Genomic DNA, 27,368 nt, shown 5'->3' on the forward strand with positions numbered 1-27,368 from the left:
ATATATATTGATATATTACGAAGACTTTTGCTGAAGAGCTATTTGCAATACTCAAAATAAAATGCATTATTATTATTATTATTATTATTATTATTATTATTATTATTATTATTATTATTATTATTATTATTATTAGTAGTAGTAGTAGTAGTAGTAGTAGTAGTAGTAGTAGTAGTAGTAGTAGTAGTAGTAGTAGTATTAGTATTAGTATTAAATAAGCATAGTGATGTAGAAATTAAGAAAACATATATTTTTTTTTATATATTGTGTGATATTATCAAGAGTAAATCATTTTGGGGTGAATACAATCGCGAACCGCCATTTTGAAGTAAAATTCCTTCTTCTCACGATCTTCTTTTGTTTTGTCTGGTCTCGTGGTATGGAATTGACGATGTAATGATAGTGTATTGTTTAGAACAATAACATTGAAATTTCTTTTTCTTTTTTTCCCTGTCGTCGAAAGACGTAAAAGTGACGAAAAACGTCGCGAGAGCCGATTAGTTGCGTGGCCATGCTTCAGTAGGACCTCCCACTGAGATCCTGTGGCCACCCAAGATTTCAGGGGGGGGGGCGGGAGAGGACAGGAAGTATGAGGTAATTATTCTGTTTGTTTAGTGAAAGAGACATCCTGATTGATTTTCTGATTCTCTTAGGGTGATCAGACGTACTGATTTTCGCAGTACAGTACTGTTTTACAAACCGCTGTCCTGCGTGTTACGAAGACGCCTAGAAAATGGAAAAGTGTCCTTCTTTTTTAAAATGCCCTGCGAAATGTCTTGAGTTAACTTCTTTGCAATATCTTAATGTTTCATTCTTTATTCACAGTATTTTGTATCACAGATACCTTTTTTTCTGCATAATGAACTGGTTTTTTTTTAACACTCCTCAAAAGATTAGAGATGGAGAACAATCAACAAACCATTGTTTTGCAGTACATTGTTTTACTGAGAAGGGCTTGTTGACATATCAGTCTAGGAAAGGTTTATTTTTCAACTTATGACAGTGATGCTAACCAAGATAAGTAGAAATTCCCTCGTGCCGATCTAAATTTTCCCTCATTCTCTAAAATAATCCCGCGTTCCGAAAATCGATTTAAAAAAGTCTTTAGCCCTACACGAATTTTCACTGTACGCTCGTAAAAATAAACCACTTTGTCATTCATCAAAATATTTAGAGTTGTGTTCGATTCCTGGAATACTTTTGTTCAGTACTTTTCTTTTTAAGAAAAACGAATGGTTGACTTGAGGTCAACGTTAAATAAAATAAGGATATGCAATTTCCTGTATGTACCGAATATTGCATTAAAACATGATAATAATAAAAAAATAATAAATAAAGACAGATTAATCATTAACACAAATTCAAAAATAAATAAGTATGCCTATAGAATAAATTAAACATGCAAAACATCAAAAGAAATATCCTCAATCTGTCATAGATAAAAAGTTAACCGAAATATACAAAATGATGTACAAAGAATCAATGCATTACATAATATACGAAATTCCAGGCAACACTGTGGTGTGCAATGTGGTATAATTGAATCTTCATATAACAGTGCTTGAGGATATGCATATTGGCGACGCAGTAAGCTATTAGATTCTATTATATTTGTGTACTACTTTTCGCTTGTCAGAATCTGGTCACCCTAGATTAGCTTAGTGTACTTCGTCACAACCTCGCTTGAAACTTCACTACTTTCTAGGCTTCTAAAACTATGCTATGCTTGAGAATCAAAACTCTTGTAGAGCTTCTATGTCCATTTGTCTGTGGACAAGTATCAGAGCAAAAACAATAGCCGAAAGAGGGAAGGGACTTTTCCATATGGACTTCACTAAGCCAAGAATAGATTCTATCCCCTCACTTAACCTTCTATTCATACCGGAAATGGTAATAATAAATCATTTCCGTTTCGAACGTTGATCATCTTAGAGAAACCAAATGAATTTCGTTTCACAGTACTAAACTATGATCGACTTCCAAACTTCACGAATCAACTACGGTACTAAAACAGAAAGTAGTACATCTTTAACTTCTATTTGCAGAAATGAAAATGAAATGAAATCTTTTAGTTTAACGTCCTACGCTTATGCCCTTTAGGCTAAGGGAGATGGATGATAAAGGCAAGTGAATGATAATGGAAGAATTGGTGGAATGAGAAAGTGGGAGAAAGCATCAGTACCCCAAGAAATACTCAGTACTCCCTTCAATAATTAGACTTTATAAAAATCTTGGATGCAGAAATTAAAGTTGTTTTTAACAATTTCATCATCCGATGTATTTTGGTAGTACTGGGAGGCATCGTACCATATATTAAATATTTTCCATAAACCATGGTTTCTAGCACCTCTTCTTCTTGGGGTTAGAAGTCAATCGTCACTTTCGGGACGCGTTGACTCAGTGGTACGCGTTCACCTCCGGTGCTTGGGGTCCCTGGTTCGATCCCAGCTCGCGCCGTGTGGACTTTGTGGTGGACAAACAGCGTGCTCGTGGGTTTTCTCGGGGTTCTCCCGTTTCCTCCCACTTTCTTCATTCCACCATTTCATTCATCTCTCATCATCACAGTCTCCTTTAGCCTAACCGGCATAACCGTGGGACGTTAAACTTAAAGATCTGCTCACATAAGTTAGTGGTAGGGAAAGGTATCATACGTTACAATGTCTTTTTAGACAATTCTCGATACTCACAACGCACACGCAACCAAAAGCTACGAAGTTCATTTTCTTTGAAAACGTTTTTCCATGAAGTATCGCAGGATAGTTCCAACAGCTGTTCTTGTTCTGTGTTAGAGATATTCATACATTGTATGTCATGGATTTCTACATTAGTGAAAGGAATACCAGGTCGTGGGACAGGGAATTTTTTTCTCGAACGCTTGCAGCTAATGCTTTCAAGTGTCCTACAAGTATTTTCTACAATTCAACAGAGAGCTTTTCACCTGAAGAATCAATGAAATCCTTAAGCACTGGATATGATGAATAGTTATTGTTTTGTACTCGTACTGCCCACAGCTGCAATTTCTTAATCTTAACAATACTTCTTGCATAGTAGCTGCGAGTTCCATTTTATTACATCACATTTCAAATTTTAGGCGTCGTGGGCCTCCTGGCTAGGTCACACGGACTAGGGATGCGTTCGAGTCGAGTCGAGACAGAATTTTCCTGACAAAATTCGAGTCGAGACACAGCTCTTTCAATAGAAAAATATATATTTTTCGAGTCGAGACATCACTTTAAAGCATATTTTCGAGTCGAGACAGTCTCAAATCTTGTCTCGTGCGCATCCCTAACACGGACCCCACTTTGAGAACGACTGCACTATACCACCGACGTATAGAGTACAGCTAGGAGATGGCGTTGGAAGCTTGGAGAGTACAAAAAGTCATTTTGCTATTTTATGGTTTTTGTTCCTTTCTTCAAACTGACGATTCAATTATGATATTAGCTTTAATACGATCCATAATTTCTAGTATTCCCCTCTCTCTTTTCCCTTCTACCATAACTTCCATTTCTGCTTTAAAACGTAATAAATAAATAAATAAATAAATAAACATTAATGTTGTTCACGAGACGAGACGAAAAAACATTATTTCTCGTCTCTCATAAATTTTGTAGAAGTATTGTCTCATCCCGTTTTGTTAAAAATTTATAACTAACTAACTAACTCTATGGCCTATGGACCCCGGAGGTTCAATGCCGCGTTCTCTCACCAAATCTCTCCACTGATTTATATCCTTAGCTAACTGCATCAAGTTTCTACTTTGTATTCCAATCTCTGCGAGATCCATCTTAATATTGTCCTCCCATCTGCGCCTAGGTCTTCCTAATGGTCGTTTTCCGATTGGTCTTCCAGTCAAGACTTTGAAAGCGTTTCTACTTTCTTCAATTCTAGCTACATGAGCTGCCCACCTAAGCCTCCTAGACTTGACGACCCTAACAATGTTGGGTAAACCGTATAACTTATGTAGTTCCTCGTTATGAAGTTTCCGCCATTCCCCATTCCCGTTCCTCTTAGATCCGAATATTCGTCTCAGGATCTTGTTCTCGAATACTTTCAGTCTATGTTCTTTCCTCAGAGTAAGCGACCATGTTTCGCAACCATACAGAACAACAGGCATGATTATCGTTTTTTATATTTTAAGCTTCAAATTCCTCGACAGAATTCGCGACGACAAGAGATTTTGAACCGAATAGTAACACAAATTCCCTGCTTTTAGTCGGCATTTAATTTCTTCGTGAATATGATTTTCGTCTGTTAATATTGATCCTAGATATTTGAAAGTATCCACTTTATCAAAAGTATCATTTAATATTTTAACGCATCCATAATTTGCTGTATTACGGTCCCGACGCACTTCCATGTGTTTAGTTTCCTCTGCATTTACTTCTAAACCCATGTCCCTGCAAGTGTGTTAAAATTTATGATAACATTTATATCGATTTTTTCTTTAATTTTATCTAAAAGTTTCAGAATTTTCCGCGTCACGAGAGGTGACCAAAGGGTGTGATATAACAACATTCAAACCATATTAATTATTGTAGTATAGTGAGTAAATGATTTGCGTATCTTTAACCGTTGAAAAATGCTCATCAATGCTTGTCATAACCATTTTTATCTATTTATAAATTTTACACTATGAATTATGTAACAGTAAAATAGATCTTAGACTAGAATGAACCAATGTTGCCCACTAGACTCCCGAAATTTCTCATCTCGTCTTGATTCTTGTCTGAAAAACGAGAGGAGAATTGTCATGTTTATAGTTTGATCTTGAATTTAAAGACAGTTTCGAGACGAGCAACACTAAATGTCCTGACCAATTTGTTTTTCTCTTTTAATTATCCCAGTGTTTCTTTTTTCACTACTATTTGGAAAGCTTTCCTCATTGGTCTCCGTCGGGTCAGCTATGTTTAAAACTCTTCTTCATACTCACATTTTCTACACTGAAGGTCAGTGTTTCTGAACCTTTTCAAGTCTGGAACTTTTCTTCTGAACTTTTCAAGTCTCAAGTATTTTACCTTAAAAAATAGTAAATTTATTGTTACTTGAAAATAAAACCAAGATTCCTGTGTAACTTCATCCGGATTTAGCCGATACTAAAGCTATCAAAGTATTTTATTCTTAGAGAACACATGTTTTATACTGGGTGTTAATGAACTACACTGGCAAGCTGTAAAAGGTGATTTCTCACATAAAAGCAAGAAAAATGTCCATATGGACCTATGGGGAAGAAACTACATAGTTTCAGAGCTAGAGCCATCCAAAAGCGTGGAAAAGATAGATTTTAACATGTGTTCTTTCGAAAATTAGAAACTTTGAAATGGTGATCAATATTGACGTAAAGAAAGCAACGTATACGCCAACTAAAACTGTACATTTCAGCTATATGCAATGGTACTCAAGGAATTCTTCACAGAGTATAATTCCCATCTCAGATATGCTGTGACTTAAATGTAGGTCCAAAGTAGGAAAAATGTAAGGTTTAAGAGTAATGACAGTTGTATGCGTCGGGGGGAAGTCGGAAATACCTAGAACAGCTCGCTCTACGAATTTTTGTCTATAAATTGACGAGTGCTGCAATATATTTTATCACGCTTATAGTGAAAAATACATGAACTCTACACTGAAGATATACATCACAGAACACATTACTCGAAACAAAAGGAACAGTAAATATGGCGGTCCTTTACATTTCCAGCTCCCTGCTAACGTATTCCATCTTCACTACTGTGAATCCTTCTCCTACTTTAAAACCGTCTTTAAGACTGAGCATATCTTAGAATTAGGATGGGGGGAATGCCTGGGAATTACACCCTCTGGGGAATCCCTTAAGCACACATGCGTTGTTGAAATATGTATTTTTGGATGGTCTGTACCTACTCTACGGTTTCTTGTTTTCGAAATAACAAGCGCTGAAATCTATCTTTGTAATACCTTTAGACTGCCCTAATTCTGAAAATGTTCACTTTCCCCTACAGGTTTCTTATTTTGATGTAAGGAATCACCTCTTATTGTTTGTCAGTATAGTTCATTAACACCCTCTATACTAAGAATATATCTGCACTTAATTTTCACTTGAATCTAAGATCTTTTTTTTTTTTTTAAACGTATAACTGAGAATGATGAGACTGTTCATGTCTTATCCTAGATTTCAGAGCGTTCATCTTTAATTACACTAAGATGGCTCTTACGCGCCTTTGGCGTGAGAGATCCGAGTTCGATTCCCAGAGAGCTCATGTAGTTCGGATTCCTCGTTAATCAGTAGGTTCACGTCTCATATAGACTCGCCAGTCGATTTTCAGTTAAGTGAATTTGAACTTGATCTATTAATATTTTAGTTAGACTTCGGTCTTGTAAACTGGGTCAAGCTGAATAATCAGTATGGCTGTCTGGTCATAGCTGAGTATCAAGGTAATGTCCTATCCTTTTGGTCTCGCAGCCAAAGCCTCTTTGTTTACGGTAATGTTCCTTTCCTTTCGGTTGCAGATTATCCGACTCATTTTGAACGAGACCTAATAGGGTTAAGTTCCTATAAATAATCCCAAAGGCTGCGTGGCATTGCGATAAAGATCTGAAACCTGGTATAAGGCAATAACCTATTATATTCCTTTGACCGTGAACTAGAATACAGGTAACATTGTCTGTATGACCAAGTGTTAAGATGGGTTGCCACGTTAGGAGAACTTGTAGCTGTCATAAAAAAAAAGATCTTGAAACCCTACCATATTTCACCATGTACACACAGTCTTGAAAGGGTCATAAAACATTTTTTCGATCTTGCAGGGAGTTGAACAATGCGCAACTTTCTGGGACATCTTGCTTGCTACCTGCTATCGCCCTCCCGCTGACATAAAAGAAAAACCAGTTTCGCCGCTTCCGAAACGGATTGTTTTGGACGGGGAGGGGGAGTGCGCCAAAATACACTTTTTTAATGAGGTTCAGTGTTTGTCCACTAGAGTACAGTGCTGCATGGGTGGTGATACCTTTCTTGCTTACAAGAGGTTGTAAAATCTAAACAGTAGATAGAAAGATCGGGTAGCAAGGTCCTTTTTATGACAGCTACAAGATTCATGTAAAATGGAAACGTACCATTAAGGTAACATCATAACCTACCGGTATGATTCGCTCTCTCCAAGTTCCCTACAATTTATTTTTATCTTTATTTTATCAAGAACTTTCTTCCTGCAGATACGTAAGTTGTCTTTTTTAATTTGATTTTTTATTCTCTACATCACAGTCACTTCCACACAACTCATTCACCCTGATCGTAGAGGCTGTATTCTTCCAGGGCCTAATAAACGCAGACATTCTGCAAGGAACTTATTACAGTATATTTAATTTGCTGGTAAACTATCCACCTTCGGTTGGTGGCTGTAAAGTCTCTATCAGGATAACGATTTCTATTTGCCCGATGTTTAGTCTTGACCAAGGCCTTCGCTTTCCTGCAAAGTTACAAATTTCCACACTGGCTAGTAGCTGTGCTTTTGTTCTTGAATTCCTTCGGTGATTTTATCCTTGGATTAAGTTTAGGGTTTGCAGAAACTTATTGCTAATCAGTTGTAAAGAGAATTTTGGTTCGTTAATAAACTGATGCGTGGCTGCCCGATTACCCCTTCCCCCCCACTGCCATCCTGCCATACAGGAGAGGGATTAAAAAGTGGGAAATAAAAAGAGATAAAGACATCCAACGAACATATGTGCCGTGAGTTAAACTTTAAGAGGCCCCATCATGGAGAAATTAAAACACCGCTAATTTTACAGTAATTATGTGATATCTTCAAATAGATAAGAGATAATCGAAATATGGAACAAGAGCTCCTTAGACAATATTATTTTACATGAAATACCGTTATCACGACTCACTTATCTGCTTTCGATTTCCAGCCATTTAGAAAATCGACATTTATTTATAAATGGCTGCAAACAGAAAGCTACTGGTACCTCATGCAAAATAATATTGTGTAGGGCACTCTTGTTCCATATTTGAAGATATCACATAATTACTGTAAAATTTGCGGTATTTAAATTTTGCAGTGATAAGGCCTTTTAAGGCACGGGAATGACATTGATAGGTGATTTCCGTCTGAGACATCACTAGGTGTGAGAAAGGGAAAAGAAGCAGAAACAAAGAAAAAATGAAGAACTTTGAGGAAGGCAAAACGCTATTTTAGAGAACGGCATAAACTTCTTTATTGCCAAAAAGCTAATAAAAAATATTGTGGAAATAACTCTACTATCAAGAAAGCTTTCTGCCAGTTGGCGCGTGATTGGCTTTTGGCTTTCTAAGCTTGCACTTGAAACGCACACTTTCATACAATCTGCCTTTTGTTGTACTTGCAAGCGATGCTTTAAACCCTTCGCAGAGTGTCATAGAAGCACTGGCCGTTCATTAGATATTGACTTGACTTGTAAAACGCTTGCGTCAAGCTTGAATGGAACAGTGAATCCAAGGTTATCTTCATGTAATTTCGTTACTGGAATCCAGCTTGCGGCATGCTTGCACGTTTTCCAATCAAGCTGGATGCAAGCTTGGCAGACTTGCAATTCAAGCTTACAGCAAGCGATTTGCAAGTTGTCTCTGCTGCTAGGGAACAATAACCTTTCTCTTGTCTAGTATATTATACATAATAAATAAACAAATGTTCTTTGCTCTGAAAATTCTTTTATTTATAGTATCTCAAATACATTCATATATTTTTTTTAATATAGTGCTTAATTTTCTTAAATTAATGTGCATTTTTTCTATAAGGTAATTCAAGCTAAGGTTCAGACTTGAAATTTATTTCTTTGGTATTGGAAGTCCAGGAACGTTCTCATGGCATTATTTTGCTAAATAAATTCACTACTTTATCTTTCAATATAGAAAGCCTTCCTTTCTCCTCACTCCCGGACGCATTCTCGTCTGATCCTGAAGCGCCACTGTCGGACTGATCACCAGATGCGCTCTCAGCAGATCCAGAATCGCCACTGTCGGACTGTTCACCAGATATGGTCTCAGCTAATCCTCCTGAAGCGCCACTGCCAGATTGTTCACCAGATGCGCTCTCAGCTGATCCTGAAGCGCCACTGTCGGACTGGTCACCAGATGCGCTCTCAGCTGATCCTGAAGCGCCACTGTCGGACTGTTCACCAGATATGGTCTCAGCTAATCTTCCTGAAGCGTCACTCCCAGATTGTTCACCAGATGCGCTCTCAGCTGATCCTGAAGCGCCACTGTCGGACTGGTCACCAGATGCGCTCTCAGCTGATCCTGAAGCGCCACTGTTGGACTGTTCACCAGATATGGTCTCAGCTAATCCTCCTGAAGCGCCACTCCCAGATTGTTCACCAGATGCGCTCTCAGCTGATGCAGCCGACTCATTTTCGTTCGATGCTCCAGAGTTACTTTCAGCCGATTCAACCGATCCAGACAATGGCTCTTCTAAAGATTCCCTCTTCAGCTGTTCTCCAGATTGCCCTCCCGCTGGAAGCAAGGCTTCAACTGGTTGGATATCCACCAGGTGTTTTTCTGTGTTCTCAAGTAGGGTCTTGTTGTCAAATGTGGCTGGAAAGAGTATATTAGAAACATATGAGAATCAATCTGCTAAAATATCCCACCATTAGTTTTTGAATCAAAAAATCGAATATATTTCAATCAAAAATTTTCTTGTGCACCTTTTATCTAAGGAAGTATATACAGTGTAGCCAAACCCAAACTATCACTTAACTCAGTATGATATGCTTATCCCGTAGAAAATATGAAAATTCGAATTGGGGCCGTTCAAAAATTTTGTGGTCCCTGATCTTAAAACTAATTATTGGCCAAGATCGCAATCTTTTCATGCATTTTTTTATTATTCCTAAAATTCTTGTTTCTTTACTTATACACACTTTTGTCTGGCCGCTAATTGAGCGCATTGTGGAATAGCCAACTCTAGGCAGAGGATTTACGGCCTGTCCTGTTGATCACAAAGCCGTCAGTGTGTAATTCAGGAAGAGAATTGGTGTCTCGCTTGTAAAGGCGCATGATGAACGAAACCACGAAAAGAACAGTAAGTTGCTACTTAGACACTCACTGGGGGTTTTTGTGTTAGCCATATGTTGGCACTGAGTTTCACAAATACTTTATAATTCAGCCGATGGAAGCCTTCCTACGTAACAACAAGTATACTAATAATTTTAAGGATATAAAGTTTTTAAAATGAGAAGCAGATACTCTGGTATGTTAGTGTTCGCATTGGGATAGAGGAAATATTCCGTAATAATCTTTACACGATTTACGTTATATGGATTATAGAACTTCCACGGGTTAGGGATTATGGTATCCTTTTTCATTGAATCACGGGGGGGGGGGGCACGGTGGCTTAGTGGTAGAGAGCTTACCTCTGGTATGTGGAGTCGTTAGTTCGATCTCCGGCCAAGTAAGTTTGCAGTAGACGACATCGTGTCCGTGAATTTTCTCGGGATACCCCCTTTCCTCCCAATTTCTCATTCCACCAATTCTTCCATTGTCATTCATTTGCCTTAATCATCATCGTCTCCCTTAGCCTAAAGGATATAATCATGGGACGTTAAATTGAAAGATTTCATTTCAGTTTCCTTTTGTGTACTGAAACATGTGAATCTTGTAAGAAAGAAGCCACAGTCTGTTTCTGTTTCTTTCTTTGCTTGCAATAATAGGTTGGAATTCGTGACGCTATTTCCGATACACACCTTTTTCTTCTAATGTATATGAAATTGAATTCCCAAAGTATTCTGGACTATGCCAACTAGATACTTACCAACAGCAGCCAACCGGAAGTGCACTCCTCTCTTGGTTTGGTTTCCGTGGAAGACTACATCGACCCACGTGCCTGACGAGATAAATGTAGTGGCATCCGGTGGACCACGACCGCAGATTCTACATACGTAAGATAAGGTATACACATTAATTTTCAATATTTGTAAAATAATGTTCATATATAATACAAACTACATTAAGAGGATTCTGTTCAACTGAGAAAGGAACAGCCTTCTGACTTAGAACTATCGAAAATATTTTTAACTTGTGTAATACAGTTTCTAGTTATTCGTATTTTTTCATTTATTACATTTTTTATGGATTGCAAAAAGAAAATCTAAAGCATAAGTAAGCATAATGAAATACAAATAAGTGCAGACTGTAAAGGTGAAACTTAACGCAATATGATATATAAGTATTTAGCTTTCAATGGTTACATCTGTTTGTTTCTAATAAGATATTAAAACAAAAGTCGATTGATAGTGCTCTTCTATGTACTTCTTTTCTAAAACTCTCGCAAATGCTGTTTAGGTAATGGCTTTCTTCTACACATATGTTTACAAAATCGAATTAACTTTACTTTAAACATTGCATCAAAAAATAGGATTGGTTTAGAAGTGTTTTGGTCAAGATGCGGTGCTTTATCTTTACAGATAAGACATGCACGGTGCAATTGTGCAGAAAATATCTACCAACCTGCGCTAGGTGCTCACTACAAGCTATATTGTATGTAATACACATCGGAAATGGATTGGACGCAAGGGACCTGCCGAGTGGCTCCCACAATCGCCTGATCTGAAGCCTCTAGATTTTCTCTATGGGGTCACATGAAGGTCATAGTTTACTGAATCAAGATAAGGGATTTTGAGCACCTTAAGAGCTGAATCCGTGAAGCCATGGCGTCTATCCAGCCTGTTGTGTTCTTCACAGTTCACGTAGAGTGGGAACACAGAATGACATTGACAGTTAAATACAACGCGCATCAAAGCAGATTCAATCAGGAGACCTCACGTGGCAGTATGCGTGGGTCCGTAGCGAGCTGGCGCATTAGCGAAGATGTGCATGCGCATGAAAGAAGATTTCTTTGCTCCAACATTTGCTAATAAGTCTATTTTTTTCGTGATTGTACGTGCATAAGGATACCAACTACAATGGATAATGTAAAAATAAACAACAAAATTATTGTATGTAATTAGTACTATTCAACTAAGACATTTGATGTTAAACTCCTTTATTAGACTTACCGGTACGCGATTTATTATTGGTGTTAATGTTTAAAATTATAGATTTCTTGTAATGTGTGTGTTAAGTGCAGTAACTATAAAATGTTCAAATAATACTCGGTATTTCAATAGGATATCTCACGCTTTTAAATAGTTAATAAAATGAAGCACGAGATCAGAACTTTCGATATCGATACACAGTGGCGTATTTAGGGGGGGGCTTCCGGGCTTAAGCCCCCCCCCGAAATCTTGCTTACTATACTAAAGTATATGAAATATCTTGCAGAATTTTCACATTTTCAGGCAAAGCCCCCCCCCCCCGAAAGTTAGCAAAGCCCCTCCCGAAACAAAATCGTAAATACGCCACTGTCGATACATATTGATATTGATGAAACGAGCAAGATTGTGTCGTCATCGTGTTTCCGTTGTACCCTCTCCTTTATCCTTGGCTACGTTCAGAAACTCCTGCAGGATTTTTTCCAAGGAGGGACAAGGAACCGACACACAAGCGAAGTCGTAAAAATGTACACCTTGAAGCAAATAATAGCTACTTCATGTAAAAATAATTATTATTAACGCACTTCGCGTAATTTTATTAACTAAAGTAAATATATTAAATATTGTGGGTAAGAAAGCAAATCTAACATGTTTTGACATGTATTTCGGAGAACTGAGTCCCTTTCAAAACTCCAGAATAGGAAATTGCTTTTCCTTGCTACCACTCCGGACGTCCATGGCTATGTGAATGTATTGTTATTCATTCCAGCAACATAGTTTTAAAACATGATACATTCTACTGAAACACTCTTCATAAATAGACTTATGGTGAAATGACCCCTACTAAACCAAGCCAAACCTCTTGACGTAACAGCCCTTTGTGGGCCTGAGCCGCTCCGACGCCAGCTGTTAGCGATCGGCTGAACTACGTGGTCAGCTCGCAGTGTTGCCCCGTGTCTAACAGGCGCATCAGAAGCTTTCTAGACCTAGTGGCTGTCACGTCGTTTATTCACGTGACCCCTCAGTTTGCTTCACGACGCTAGGTGGACGCCGAAAACTGGGAAGGCCCAGAATCTAACCCAGGAATCCAACGCTGTAACCAATAGAATAAGTAATATGATCCCTACTACTATGTATAATTTGTCATTATGGAAGTGAGCAGAGCTAGTAAAAAAAATACCATTTTGTATGTTAGCCCGAAATTATTATACTAATATAGACGATATCGCCAACTATCCTTGATCAAACATACACAAACACATATCACTTATGTTTGTATACACTTATATACCCTACAACTCGTTTTCTGGTGAATAAAATTATTAGTACCTGGTATTTCTGATCACACTGGTATGACGCACATCACGTGATATAATTGTGGTATTTTATTGGCTGTGAGGAATTGGAACTGTAATCCAATCTCTAAGGCCTTAAATTTCGGAACTTGGCAATGGAGTGAGGTACGTACAATATCTACATTTTTCTTTCTTTTTGTACAAAATTAGTTTCGTATTAATATAATTCATTTTTGATCTAAAATGGTAGAATTTTTCTAATCGCATCAGCTGTTCGGGTTCTACATTGCTCTATGTGAAATGAAAAAAGCAACTTAACAGTTCTTCAGGCTGTTTTCTTGGGCCCTCGCAATCAGTAGCATATACCATTTATTAAAAACGATGTATTTCTAAAAATTCCTTTCCATTTCAAATGACACCCCTGCTCACACTACCAACAATCCAGCATTCGAGGTGTTCTAGCTTCCACCACATAACAATGTGCATGTTCCCCGTGTCATTTTTGTGTGTCCTTATCTTCCGTTCGAATAGCCTGTTGAATATTATTATTGGACCTATTTTTAATTTAACATAGAGCGCCTTACCAGTGTGGAACCCGCAAACGGCTAGTGCGATTGGAAAAATTCTATTTTAAATTGAAAACCATGTATTTGCAACTTGTTTTCTCTCTTTTGATTCTTTCGAATCTTTATGCATAACGGGATTGGCCTATGACCCAGAACTTTTGTTACACTCGGTATAAATGCAAAATTTAAATCTTTGTTCACGAAAGGATTTCCAGTTCCTATAGACCGCAGCTCGTTGTTATTTTATTCATGTATTATCAATCAAGTTAGGCCAGTTATACACTATGAGATAAATCCTAGGAAATATCTTCGGATTTATCTTAGGAAAAATGTTACGATGTATCTCGTAGGAAATCCTACCCTTTTGTGAAATACACGTGAAGATTTTTTTCCCCATGGAATAGTGTTAGCCTATATAATACAAAGTACAAAATTGATGAATTGCTACACTACACATCCTACTGATATTGAAACCAGGCGCCATATTGTTAAATTGCACACCTCTAAAAAAAAAAAAAAAATCAGAAGATAAATTAGCAAAACAATGCCTCATCAGTCCGTGCACCACTCTTCATTTTGCCGAGCATTTTTTTGTTTTCACTTTCTCTCACTTGATGTCACTAAAATCGAAATCTTACGAATTTTCTTTCCGAAATAGAGTGTGCCTTAAAGAAGAGAAATCTCATAGGATCGTTCAGAACCTAGGAAATGACATCCGATCTGATGCCATACACGTTGAGATTTTGACTCTAGGAAAAATTGTAAGAAATTTCCTAGAATTTATCTCATAATGAACAGCAGACCTTATAGTCTGTCAATATTTTTTTAAAGTTCCTTCTTGGATACACGAGTGAAGAACAGAGAACGGATAGAAGAAATAAAAAAGTTCTTACTTGACTCCACCGATCTTCTCCAAGCCTTGAAGTTTGACGAAGTCGTAGTCACATTTGATATCTTCATAGAGCGCCATTTGGAGGAAGAACAGTTGAATGCGTCCTTCCGTAGACTGAAAAATAGAGCGTAGAGCTATGAGGACATTATACAAGGTGAACCAAAAGTCATAGGACAGTCAAATAAAATTTTAAAAAATACGCAAAAGACAGACATAAAATGTCCTTACACTTGTTACAGACATGAGGAAAAAACTGTCACAGACTGGTGGCCATCTTGAAATATGCCACCCTGTTTTCAACTTCAAAATTTCGTAATAGGATTGGGTGTGTCTCTATCCTGAAAGGAATAATGTCTCATCCAACACAGTTGATACCCTTCTATCTAAATTCAGGGATACAGGAGGCGTTGAAGATGGGGCTCCAGATGGATAAATTTAAAATGGTTACGGACAAATCAACAACACCAGCAGTGTTGCCATCCTTTCACACAATCTCTCAAAGGAGTATATGTCGTGTGTTGATGGAAAATGGAATGAGTCGTACCTCCATAAAGAGGATCTTAAAATCGAATACGTGGTAACCGTACAAATTTCAATTGTTACAGCATATGACTGAAGGCGACTCTGATCGTCGATTAGAATTTGCAGAGTGAGCAAATAAACAAGTTCAAGAAACAGCGCGTTTCACTCACCGGATACTTTATTTTTAAAAGGCAAAATCAATTTTTATGTGAACGGTGAAGTTAATAAGCAAAACCATCGATATTGGATTGATGTTAATCCACATTCATAAAACATAATGGTTGGGCAATGGTGAAATTTGAGAAACTCGAATTGTGGGTCCCTGTTTCGTTGAAAGAATTCTAACTGCAGATGCTGATCTCCAATTAGTGCAGGAGGATGTGTTTGCATGACTGTCATCAGAGAACAGTAGTTTTCCCACATTCTTCCAACAGGATGGAGCTTCATCTCATTGTGGAAAGAATGTGACGTCCTGCCTGCATCAGTAATTTCCCGGGAAATGAATTGAACGCGCGAGACCTGTCGAGTGGCTACCATGATCGCCTGATCTGAAGCCTCTTGATTATCTCTATGGGGTCACATGAAGGTCATGGTTTACTGAATCAAGATAAGGAGTTTTGAGTACCGTAAGAGCTGAATCCGTGAAGCCATGGCCTGAGTCTAGCCTGTTGCGATGTCCGTAGTTTATGCAGAATGAGAGCACAGAATGATATTCTTAGTTTGTTGCAAAAGACCTACCAAGCATGGAAAAATACCATAATAATAATAATAATAATAATAATAATATGATAATATAATGATGATAATAATATTATTATTAATAATTAATAAAAGCAATACTCTTTCAGATATCTTTTTAGTACTAGCTTCTTTTAAAATACTGAATTGTTGAAATAGTGTAAATATAATTCTTACCAGAATAGTCCAGTGGCAATCAGCATCCCATGGATAGGCCTCTGGGAAGTTCGGACTTTCCACAATAGCAATGCGATTCAATGGATCGTACGGGTTCAAATAGACTGGACCACCGCAATTAATTGGACCTGGATAAAGGATTAAAATTAATTAAATTGATGCCAATGTCATGTACTTCAAGCGTTTAATAAAATCCTAATCTCGTAAGGTTTTTCGTTTGAATTATTCTTTTTTTTAAAAAAAAAAAAATTAAAAACAGCTTTTACACTCACGAACAGAATTTGAAGATAGCGTTCGACAAAGTTTGAAAAAAAAAAAAAACAAATCACAATTTTTTTAAATTTACAGGGTTCCTATTGGTCAGGAAAGTCAGGGAAAACTCAGGGAAAATGATGTAGGTCAGGGAAACTCAGGAGGAAAGACTGGAAATCAGGGAAATTTTACAAAATATATTTTTTCTAACATTAATTGTACACCAATTTCAGCTTAGCCAACCATTAATGATCACACTATGGAACATTAGGTCTACTCAGATTTTTATGGGTGGTAAGTGGAATCTACGTATGAACAATTGATTATCATTTGTCGCTATAGAATAAATGTTCTCATATATAAATATTCACCGTTATTTATTCCTTATTTATATGTCAACGTCATTCAATACCGATCAGGAAAGTCAGGGAATTTCCTGGTAAAGGTCAGGGAGAAGTCAGGGAAATAGATTTTTTCCAGATCAGTAAGAACCCTGCTTTAATTAGGTACAGCATATTACATTTAAAAACTTCGGGGGCGGAATCCCACCTTTATATTTTGTATATACATACTAGTAGTTGCAATTGATTATATGTATGTGGGTAACACTATATAGAAACCTACACTCTGTAAAATGCAAGTTAAAAAACGACTTACTAAAATATAATAGTATACGAATGAAATGCTTGAAATTAATATTGAAATTAATAAGGTAGCTATTATATTTAACACAGTTTTCTGAACATAAAACAGCGAAGCCAGGAAAATAAGGCATTAACGATAAATTCTCACAGCCACCACAATCAACTGTCACAGTTTCTAAGAAATGTTTTGCCGGATTCTCGTCCGCGCTGAAACTGCAAGACTTAATCCTTCCCCTCCGCATTCTTGCTACCGCTAGTTGTATGGTGGTCCGCCACTTTTATCAGCAAAATACAGACTCGTTGTGGCTAAGACATACAAAATAAATCGAAAATGACCGATATAAATACCCAGGCCATAGTTTCTAGAGTCGCTGAGATGAATGGTGACAAATCCCCATGCTGTTTAAGTCCAAAGTTCAGCTCTCATATGAGAAGAGGTGGAAAATAACAGGTTCAAAATCCACGTTGTCTGTTATTTGTGATCTCATTACGGAAAAACGGTTGAATTTTGCTGCATAATTAATACTTATTCTTATCATATCGCTTTAATTAAAGGGGTAGGAGGGGGACGGATTCAAACGCATACCAAAACCAATCTTACGGACTTAAGTCATTACACTTTCATTGAAGTGGTCCCTAGTACGATTCCCGGTGGGGCAACTCGGTCGAAAAGGTGTAACATCTTTTTCAGGGCAGCCATCTTGAGAGAGGTTTTTACTGGTGTTCCTGATTCACACCAGGCAAATACCGGGATGGTACCTAACATATGGTCCCAGACCGTTTCCTTCCTTCCCTCTCATCAGATAGTGTGTTCGACGAGGGACGTCATCCCTCATACACGTGACAGGCTAAATAGCCTTAGATGCTGACAGCCCAGAAATCTAACTTCTATTCCTAATTCATTGAAATACATATCCTAAAGGGAGAAGTAGTTCAAATATTTTACAAAAACCTACTTTCCCGAGAAAAAAGCAGGAATTTTAACTAATATTTAAATATGACGAAGTGTTTACAAAACAATGTGGCAATATATTCCGAAAATGTGTGCGGAAACAAATTTTAAATAACAAAATGCGGGTATGTCCGCATAAATGCTGACACATCATCACCTTAGCATTGACGCCAGCCACTCACCACATCGAAATGATGATCATAAGAAGTAGTGCATTTCAAAAGTATTTTTGCTCCTGTCCTTTGAATGTATTCATCGAAAACAAATTTCCAATTTTCAAGCCTATCTATATATATAAAAGAGAACGCACAAATCCTTTGTGAACTCATCACGCTAATACGGCTGAACCAATTTCTTTCGTTTTTGGGGGGTTATTAGGATTTGGACCCTAGATGGTTTTTATCATATCACTTTAATTTTTAATTACCAGTGTCTTGAGATAATTGACCATTCAAGTGTCCATACGTACAAATCCTTTGTTATTAGTTCATCATAGGTAAAAATAAACGTATTTATATGCAACCCGCATGACCATGTGACTCGGCGGGTTAACATAAATGACAGGCGCTATAATTTTAACATTTACTGCAATTTGAAAGCGAAAAAGTAAAAATTATCTAAGTAACAAAGTTTATTGCGTTCCGGGGTGACCGCAGCGAAGCGGGGTGAACGCTGCTAGTCTGATATATAAAAGAGAAAGCGGTCTTGTTTATGATCGAATCACAATAAAACGACTGAATCGATTGAAATGAATTTTTGGGTATAGTTATCAAATACTTCAAACTGGGTTTTTATCATGTTACTTTCATTCAGATGCATGTCCTACGCGAGTTCGGGATTATAATTCATGCGAAAAATTAAGTGTCTTACAAGCACGTCAAGTTAGGAAGATGAAAATCAGTATATAAACTCCTGGTTAAAAATAAAGGAACACGTGTCGCAGAGTTTCCGAAAATTTCCGTATAAAGGGTAGGAAATAATGAAGCTAGATTGAAGAAGGTTTGCAAGAAAGCAGAGGGAAGAAGGAAGAAGAAAGAGAGAGAAAATACAGAAGAAAATAAAATATGGATTGGAATAGAAAATATAGGAGAAAAATCAGATTTCCTGAAGAAATTGTTTAAAAAAATGAATAAAAACATTAAGAAAAGGAAATAGAAGAATGTCAGATGGATTGAAAAGGAAGAAAAGAAAGGAAACAGACATCAAACTAAATTACGAAGGAGTTGTTATATAAAATTAAATGGAAAGAATGTGATATGAGTTATACGTATAGGAGAAACAGGAAAGAAGCTGGAGGAAAGGATGAAACAACACAAGGACGATGTAAGACTAAACAAAGATAGTAACGCATATATAAACATGTAAAGGATACAGGACATGTAATAGGCTCGGAAGGTATAGAGCTGGAAAGAGAGAGAAGAAGAAGAATTGTAAGAAAATGGAAAGAAGCGGAATGGATAAGAAAGGAAGAGAGCGAGGAACTTATGAACTTGAAATAGTGGACTAAATACAGGTATATATAATGTATGGAGAAGGATATTGGAGAAGCAGACCCAATGAAAAAAAAAGAGGTAACATAGATGTGTTGAATAGCAGATAGCCAATTAAAAGTTAAAGGTCCTCAAAAGTGAAAGTTGTTCATTAAAATAACATAGATGTGCCAATTAACAGGTTAATCTTTCAAGTGAAAGTTGCATCATTCAAAGTTGAAATTTTGTAACCAATTAAAAATTGTTAAAAATGAAAGGACGAATTTTATTGGTTCATACATGTGACCTCTCATTTTCTGAGATTTATAAGCTGTAGTTTTAAGGATTATATTTTATAATATGTCTGATGATGGCAAAGGTACTTTGCCGAAACTGTAACAATATTGTGTATTAAATAGTATATGCTTTGGACAGAATTTGTCTTTTATTATATACAAGAAGTTCCAAAGCTTGAATGAATTGTGATCAGAGGAACTTTCAAATAGAAATAGAAATTAAATGTATGAATGTTGACGGGCAATTCCCCCTTGGACCATTGCACTCAATTTAGTTGTTTTTGAGACGGGAGTACCCTGCTTTTCTTTAAATCACATTATCGGCATGGGGTGACAAGGGCTGACGGAAGGAGGTTGGAAGGAGTGACATGATAATTACTCGAAAATGACCTATATTTCTACCCAATCCATAGTTTTCAGGATCTCTGAGATGAATAGTTATACACCCGATAGCGTTCAAGGAGCTCAGCACCATGGACATGAGAATAAGAACCACCGAGAATGGAAAGCGTTGCCATTACAGATTTTTATCATTACACTCCCTAAACTGCACTTCTAAAGAAGGAGAAGAGAGTTCCCAACTTCCCACAAACCTATTTTTCCCGTGCAAAGAACGGGCATTTTGGCTAGTTTCTCAGAAGTCAAACGAACTACTATAAAAAATGACCAGTCAATAAGGTACTCCAATAAATACATAAATAAATACCGTAAAACTTTGCACATCAGAGGTTACTTTGCACAAAATATGAAAAGAATTTCACAGTCCTCTGTCGGCAAAACCATGAATAGAAAAGAGGAAATTTCAACTGGCACCGTAAGATAGAACATCTAACTGTATTTTGGCTACAATGTTGGCGGTTATAATCTGTTCTAATTACCGGGAGGGTTCATTGTTGTAGAGGTATGGAAAGCAGTCACTGTAAAGGCCGCAAAAATTTGAAAGATACCACGCACAATATTTTCCGTCAAAGTTAAGTCAGTTTCGTGGAATACTACTGTGTATAATGGGACTTTGATGCAATAGTTGAAATTGAAATGTGAAACGTTTTAAAGTCATAAAAAGAGTAAAACTGGGAGAAGGCGGTTTCAGCCTCTACTCGGTGTTACTTCGCACCGGTCGAAAATACCGCTTAGATAGGAAACCATTACTACTCGAATCTCCTGTATTCTAAATTTATACGTTAATCTATTCCTATTTCTATTTCTATTAATCTATTTCTAAGTTACGTGCGATTTTCATTAAAATGACTTAAATCTTGTGCAAAGTAACCCCGTCTTACGGTATTTCTTTTTTCTTTTTTTTTTTTTAAATATTGATTCAAAATCGATTATTGCTGAAGTGGTGGTTATTTAATGACGAAGGAATTTTCTTTCCTTTTTTTTTAAAAAAAAAAATCAAATTCCCTTTTTCAACAATAGTAAAACTATCTATTATTCCACGAAAAATAAACATATCGCGGAAAATTCCGTCCAATACACAAAACAAATTATAGTGCTATGAGGACATACATACTATACAGTTTTATAACCATTGAAGGGAAAAAGGAATAAACCTAAAATAAATCTTGGAACAATGTCGTGCACTTAACAGATTTCATTCACTTATAAACAAACGAAACCAATTTGTTTGTACTTACAGCCAGGAGGTCCTGGTGGTCCAGTTGGATACACCCATGATGGGAAAGTTGGCAACGTAGGTGGTGTGCCTGGGTGTCCACCTCCTCCAGTATGACTAGTACTGCTTGTTACCTGGGATCCCGATGTTGGGCCTGACACAGTAGGCTCTGTGCCAGAAGTGACACCGGAAGTACTAGAGGACGGGACATTAGTCACTCTTCCTGGTGTCGTCTCTGTTGATGGAGGAGTATTTTGGGGACTATTCGTTCCAGAAGATGTTGGGTTGGTTCCTGGAGTTGTTGGATTAGTTCGGCCTGGCGTGGTGTTCGGTACAGAAGATGTAGTTCCTTCCGAAGGAGTAGATTGTGGTGTTTCTCTTCCGGTTGAAGAACTCGTAGGAGGTGTGGTTACTCCACCAGTAGGTGGAGGTACGGATGGAGTTCCCGCACTGGTTCCAGTTTCTGTGCTAACAGACGTGGTTCCCTCTGATGGAGTAGGTGGAGTATTTCCGGGACTGACTGTAGTACCAGAAGATGTTGGATTGGTTCCTGAAGTTGTTGGATTAGTTTGGCCTGGTGTGGTGTTCGGTACAGAAGATGTAGTTCCTTCCGAAGGAGTAGATTGTGGTGTTTCTCTTCCGGTTGAAGAACTCGTAGGAGGTGTGGTTACTCCACCAGTAGGTGGAGGTACGGATGGAGTTCCTGCACTGGTTCCAGTTTCTGTGCTACCAGACGTGGTTCCCTCTGATGGAGTAGGTGGAGTATTTCCGGGACTGACTGTAGTACCAGAAGATGTTGGATTGGTTCCTGGAGTTGTTGGATTAGTTTGGCCTGGTGTGGTGTTCGGTACAGAAGATGTAGTTCCTTCCGAAGGAGTAGATTGTGGTGTTTCTCTTCCGGTTGAAGAACTCGTAGGAGGTGTGGTTACTCCACCAGTAGGTGGAGGTACGGATGGAGTTCCTGCACTGGTTCCAGTTTCTGTGCTACCAGACGTGGTTCCCTCTGATGGAGTAGGTGGAGTATTTCCGGGACTGACTGTAGTACCAGAAGATGTTGGATTGGTTCCTGGAGTTGTTGGATTAGTTTGGCCTGGTGTGGTGTTCGGTACAGAAGATGTAGTTCCTTCCGAAGGAGTAGATTGTGGTGTTTCTCTTCCGGTTGAAGAACTCGTAGGAGGTGTGGTTACTCCACCAGTAGGTGGAGGTACGGATGGAGTTCCTGCACTGGTTCCAGTTTCTGTGCTACCAGACGTGGTTCCCTCTGATGGAGTAGGTGGAGTATTTCCGGGACTGACTGTAGTACCAGAAGATGTTGGATTGGTTCCTGGAGTTGTTGGATTAGTTTGGCCTGGTGTGGTGTTCGGTACAGAAGATGTAGTTCCTTCCGAAGGAGTAGATTGTGGTGTTTCTCTTCCGGTTGAAGAACTCGTAGGAGGTGTGGTTACTCCACCAGTAGGTGGAGGTACGGATGGAGTTCCTGCACTGGTTCCAGTTTCTGTGCTACCAGACGTGGTTCCCTCTGATGGAGTAGGTGGAGTATTTCCGGGACTGACTGTAGTACCAGAAGATGTTGGATTGGTTCCTGGAGTTGTTGGATTAGTTTGGCCTGGTGTGGTGTTCGGTACAGAAGATGTAGTTCCTTCCGAAGGAGTAGATTGTGGTGTTTCTCTTCCGGTTGAAGAACTCGTAGGAGGTGTGGTTACTCCACCAGTAGGTGGAGGTACGGATGGAGTTCCTGCATTGGTTCCAGTTTCTGTGCTACCAGACGTGGTTCCCTCTGATGGAGTAGGTGGAGTATTTCCGGGACTGACTGTAGTACCAGAAGATGTTGGATTGGTTCCTGGAGTTGTTGGATTAGTTTGGCCTGGTGTGGTGTTCGGTACAGAAGATGTAGTTCCTTCCGAAGGAGTAGATTGTGGTGTTTCTCTTCCGGTTGAAGAACTCGTAGGAGGTGTGGTTACTCCACCAGTAGGTGGAGGTACGGATGGAGTTCCTGCACTGGTTCCAGTTTCTGTGCTACCAGACGTGGTTCCCTCTGATGGAGTAGGTGGAGTATTTCCGGGACTGACTGTAGTACCAGAAGATGTTGGATTGGTTCCTGGAGTTGTTGGATTAGTTTGGCCTGGTGTGGTGTTCGGTACAGAAGATGTAGTTCCTTCCGAAGGAGTAGATTGTGGTGTTTCTCTTCCGGTTGAAGAACTCGTAGGAGGTGTGGTTACTCCACCAGTAGGTGGAGGTACGGATGGAGTTCCTGCACTGGTTCCAGTTTCTGTGCTACCAGACGTGGTTCCCTCTGATGGAGTAGGTGGAGTATTTCCGGGACTGACTGTAGTACCAGAAGATGTTGGATTGGTTCCTGGAGTTGTTGGATTAGTTTGGCCTGGTGTGGTGTTCGGTACAGAAGATGTAGTTCCTTCCGAAGGAGTAGATTGTGGTGTTTCTCTTCCGGTCGAAGAACTCGTAGGAGGTGTGGTTACTCCACCAGTAGGTGGAGGTACGGATGGAGTTCCTGCACTGGTTCCAGTTTCTGTGCTACCAGACGTGGTTCCCTCTGATGGAGTAGGTGGAGTATTTCCGGGACTGACTGTAGTACCAGAAGATGTTGGATTGGTTCCTGGAGTTGTTGGATTAGTTTGGCCTGGTGTGGTGTTCGGTACAGAAGATGTAGTTCCTTCCGAAGGAGTAGATTGTGGTGTTTCTCTTCCGGTCGAAGAACTCGTAGGAGGTGTGGTTACTCCACCAGTAGGTGGAGGTACGGATGGAGTTCCTGCACTGGTTCCAGTTTCTGTGCTACCAGACGTGGTTCCCTCTGATGTAGTAGGTGAAGTATTTCCGGGACTGACTGTAGTACCAGAAGATGTTGGATTAGTTCCTGGAGTTGTTGGATTAGTTTGGCCTGGTGTGGTGTTCGGTACAGAAGATGTAGTTCCTTCCGAAGGAGTAGATTGTGGTGTTTCTCTTCCGGTTGAAGAACTCGTAGGAGGTGTGGTTACTCCACCAGTAGGTGGAGGTACGGATGGAGTTCCTGCACTGGTTCCAGTTTCTGTGCTACCAGACGTGGTTCCCTCTGATGGAGTAGGTGGAGTATTTCCGGGACTGACTGTAGTACCAGAAGATGTTGGATTGGTTCCTGGAGTTGTTGGATTAGTTTGGCCTGGTGTGGTGTTCGGTACAGAAGATGTAGTTCCTTCCGAAGGAGTAGATTGTGGTGTTTCTCTTCCGGTTGAAGAACTCGTAGGAGGTGTGGTTACTCCACCAGTAGGTGGAGGTACGGATGGAGTTCCTGCACTGGTTCCAGTTTCTGTGCTACCAGACGTGGTTCCCTCTGATGGAGTAGGTGGAGTATTTCCGGGACTGACTGTAGTACCAGAAGATGTTGGATTGGTTCCTGGAGTTGTTGGATTAGTTTGGCCTGGTGTGGTGTTCGGTACAGAAGATGTAGTTCCTTCCGAAGGAGTAGATTGTGGTGTTTCTCTTCCGGTTGAAGAACTCGTAGGAGGTGTGGTTACTCCACCAGTAGGTGGAGGTACGGATGGAGTTCCTGCACTGGTTCCAGTTTCTGTGCTACCAGACGTGGTTCCCTCTGATGGAGTAGGTGGAGTATTTCCGGGACTGACTGTAGTACCAGAAGATGTTGGATTGGTTCCTGGAGTTGTTGGATTAGTTTGGCCTGGTGTGGTGTTCGGTACAGAAGATGTAGTTCCTTCCGAAGGAGTAGATTGTGGTGTTTCTCTTCCGGTTGAAGAACTCGTAGGAGGTGTGGTTACTCCACCAGTAGGTGGAGGTACGGATGGAGTTCCTGCACTGGTTCCAGTTTCTGTGCTACCAGACGTGGTTCCCTCTGATGTAGTAGGTGGAGTATTTCCGGGACTGACTGTAGTACCAGAAGATGTTGGATTGGTTCCTGGAGTTGTTGGATTAGTTTGGCCTGGTGTGGTGTTCGGTACAGAAGATGTAGTTCCTTCCGAAGGAGTAGATTGTGGTGTTTCTCTTCCGGTTGAAGAACTCGTAGGAGGTGTGGTTACTCCACCAGTAGGTGGAGGTACGGATGGAGTTCCTGCACTGGTTCCAGTTTCTGTGCTACCAGACGTGGTTCCCTCTGATGTAGTAGGTGAAGTATTTCCGGGACTGACTGTAGTACCAGAAGATGTTGGATTGGTTCCTGGAGTTGTTGGATTAGTTTGGCCTGGTGTGGTGTTCGGTACAGAAGATGTAGTTCCTTCCGAAGGAGTAGATTGTGGTGTTTCTCTTCCGGTTGAAGAACTCGTAGGAGGTGTGGTTACTCCACCAGTAGGTGGAGGTACGGATGGAGTTCCTGCACTGGTTCCAGTTTCTGTGCTACCAGACGTGGTTCCCTCTGATGGAGTAGGTGGAGTATTTCCGGGACTGACTGTAGTACCAGAAGATGTTGGATTGGTTCCTGGAGTTGTTGGATTAGTTTGGCCTGGTGTGGTGTTCGGTACAGAAGATGTAGTTCCTTCCGAAGGAGTAGATTGTGGTGTTTCTCTTCCGGTTGAAGAACTCGTAGGAGGTGTGGTTACTCCACCAGTAGGTGGAGGTACGGATGGAGTTCCTGCACTGGTTCCAGTTTCTGTGCTACCAGACGTGGTTCCCTCTGATGGAGTAGGTGGAGTATTTCCGGGACTGACTGTAGTACCAGAAGATGTTGGATTGGTTCCTGGAGTTGTTGGATTAGTTTGGCCTGGTGTGGTGTTCGGTACAGAAGATGTAGTTCCTTCCGAAGGAGTAGATTGTGGTGTTTCTCTTCCGGTTGAAGAACTCGTAGGAGGTGTGGTTACTCCACCAGTAGGTGGAGGTACGGATGGAGTTCCTACATTGGTTCCAGTTTCTGTGCTACCAGACGTGGTTCCCTCTGATGGAGTAGGTGGAGTATTTCCGGGACTGACTGTAGTACCAGAAGATGTTGGATTGGTTCCTGGAGTTGTTGGATTAGTTTGGCCTGGTGTGGTGTTCGGTATAGAAGATGTAGTTCCTTCCGAAGGAGTAGATTGTGGTGTTTCTCTTCCGGTTGAAGAACTCGTAGGAGGTGTGGTTACTCCACCAGTAGGTGGAGGTACGGATGGAGTTCCTGCACTGGTTCCAGTTTCTGTGCTACCAGACGTGGTTCCCTCTGATGGAGTAGGTGGAGTATTTCCGGGACTGACTGTAGTACCAGAAGATGTTGGATTGGTTCCTGGAGTTGATGGATTAGTTTGGCCTGGTGTAGTGTTTGGTACCGAAGATGTGGTTCCTTCCGAAGGAGTAGATTGTGGTGTTTCTCTTCCGGTTGAAGAACTCGTAGGAGGTGTGGTTACTCCACCAGTAGGTGGAGGTACGGATGGAGTTCCTGCACTGGTTCCAGTTTCTGTGCTACCAGACGTGGTTCCCTCTGATGGAGTAGGTGGAGTATTTCCGGGACTGACTGTAGTACCAGAAGATGTTGGATTGGTTCCTGGAGTTGTTGGATTAGTTTGGCCTGGTGTGGTGTTCGGTACAGAAGATGTAGTTCCTTCCGAAGGAGTAGATTGTGGTGTTTCTCTTCCGGTCGAAGAACTCGTAGGAGGTGTGGTTACTCCACCAGTAGGTGGAGGTACGGATGGAGTTCCTACACTGGTTCCAGTTTCTGTGCTACCAGACGTGGTTCCCTCTGATGGAGTAGGTGGAGTATTTCCGGGACTGACTGTAGTACCAGAAGATGTTGGATTGGTTCCTGGAGTTGTTGGATTAGTTTGGCCTGGTGTAGTGTTTGGTACCGAAGATGTGGTTCCTTCCGAAGGAGTAGATTGTGGTGTTTCTCTTCCGGTCGAAGAACTCGTAGGAGGTGTGGTTACTCCACCAGTAGGTGGAGGTACGGATGGAGTTCCTGCACTGGTTCCAGTTTCTGTGCTACCAGACGTGGTTCCCTCTGATGGAGTAGGTGGAGTATTTCCGGGACTGACTGTAGTACCAGAAGATGTTGGATTGGTTCCTG

Source organism: Thermobia domestica, chromosome 8 (assembly GCF_964235325.1).
Source record: "Thermobia domestica chromosome 8, izTheDome1.hap1.1, whole genome shotgun sequence".
Classification (NCBI taxonomy): domain Eukaryota; kingdom Metazoa; phylum Arthropoda; class Insecta; order Zygentoma; family Lepismatidae; genus Thermobia; species Thermobia domestica.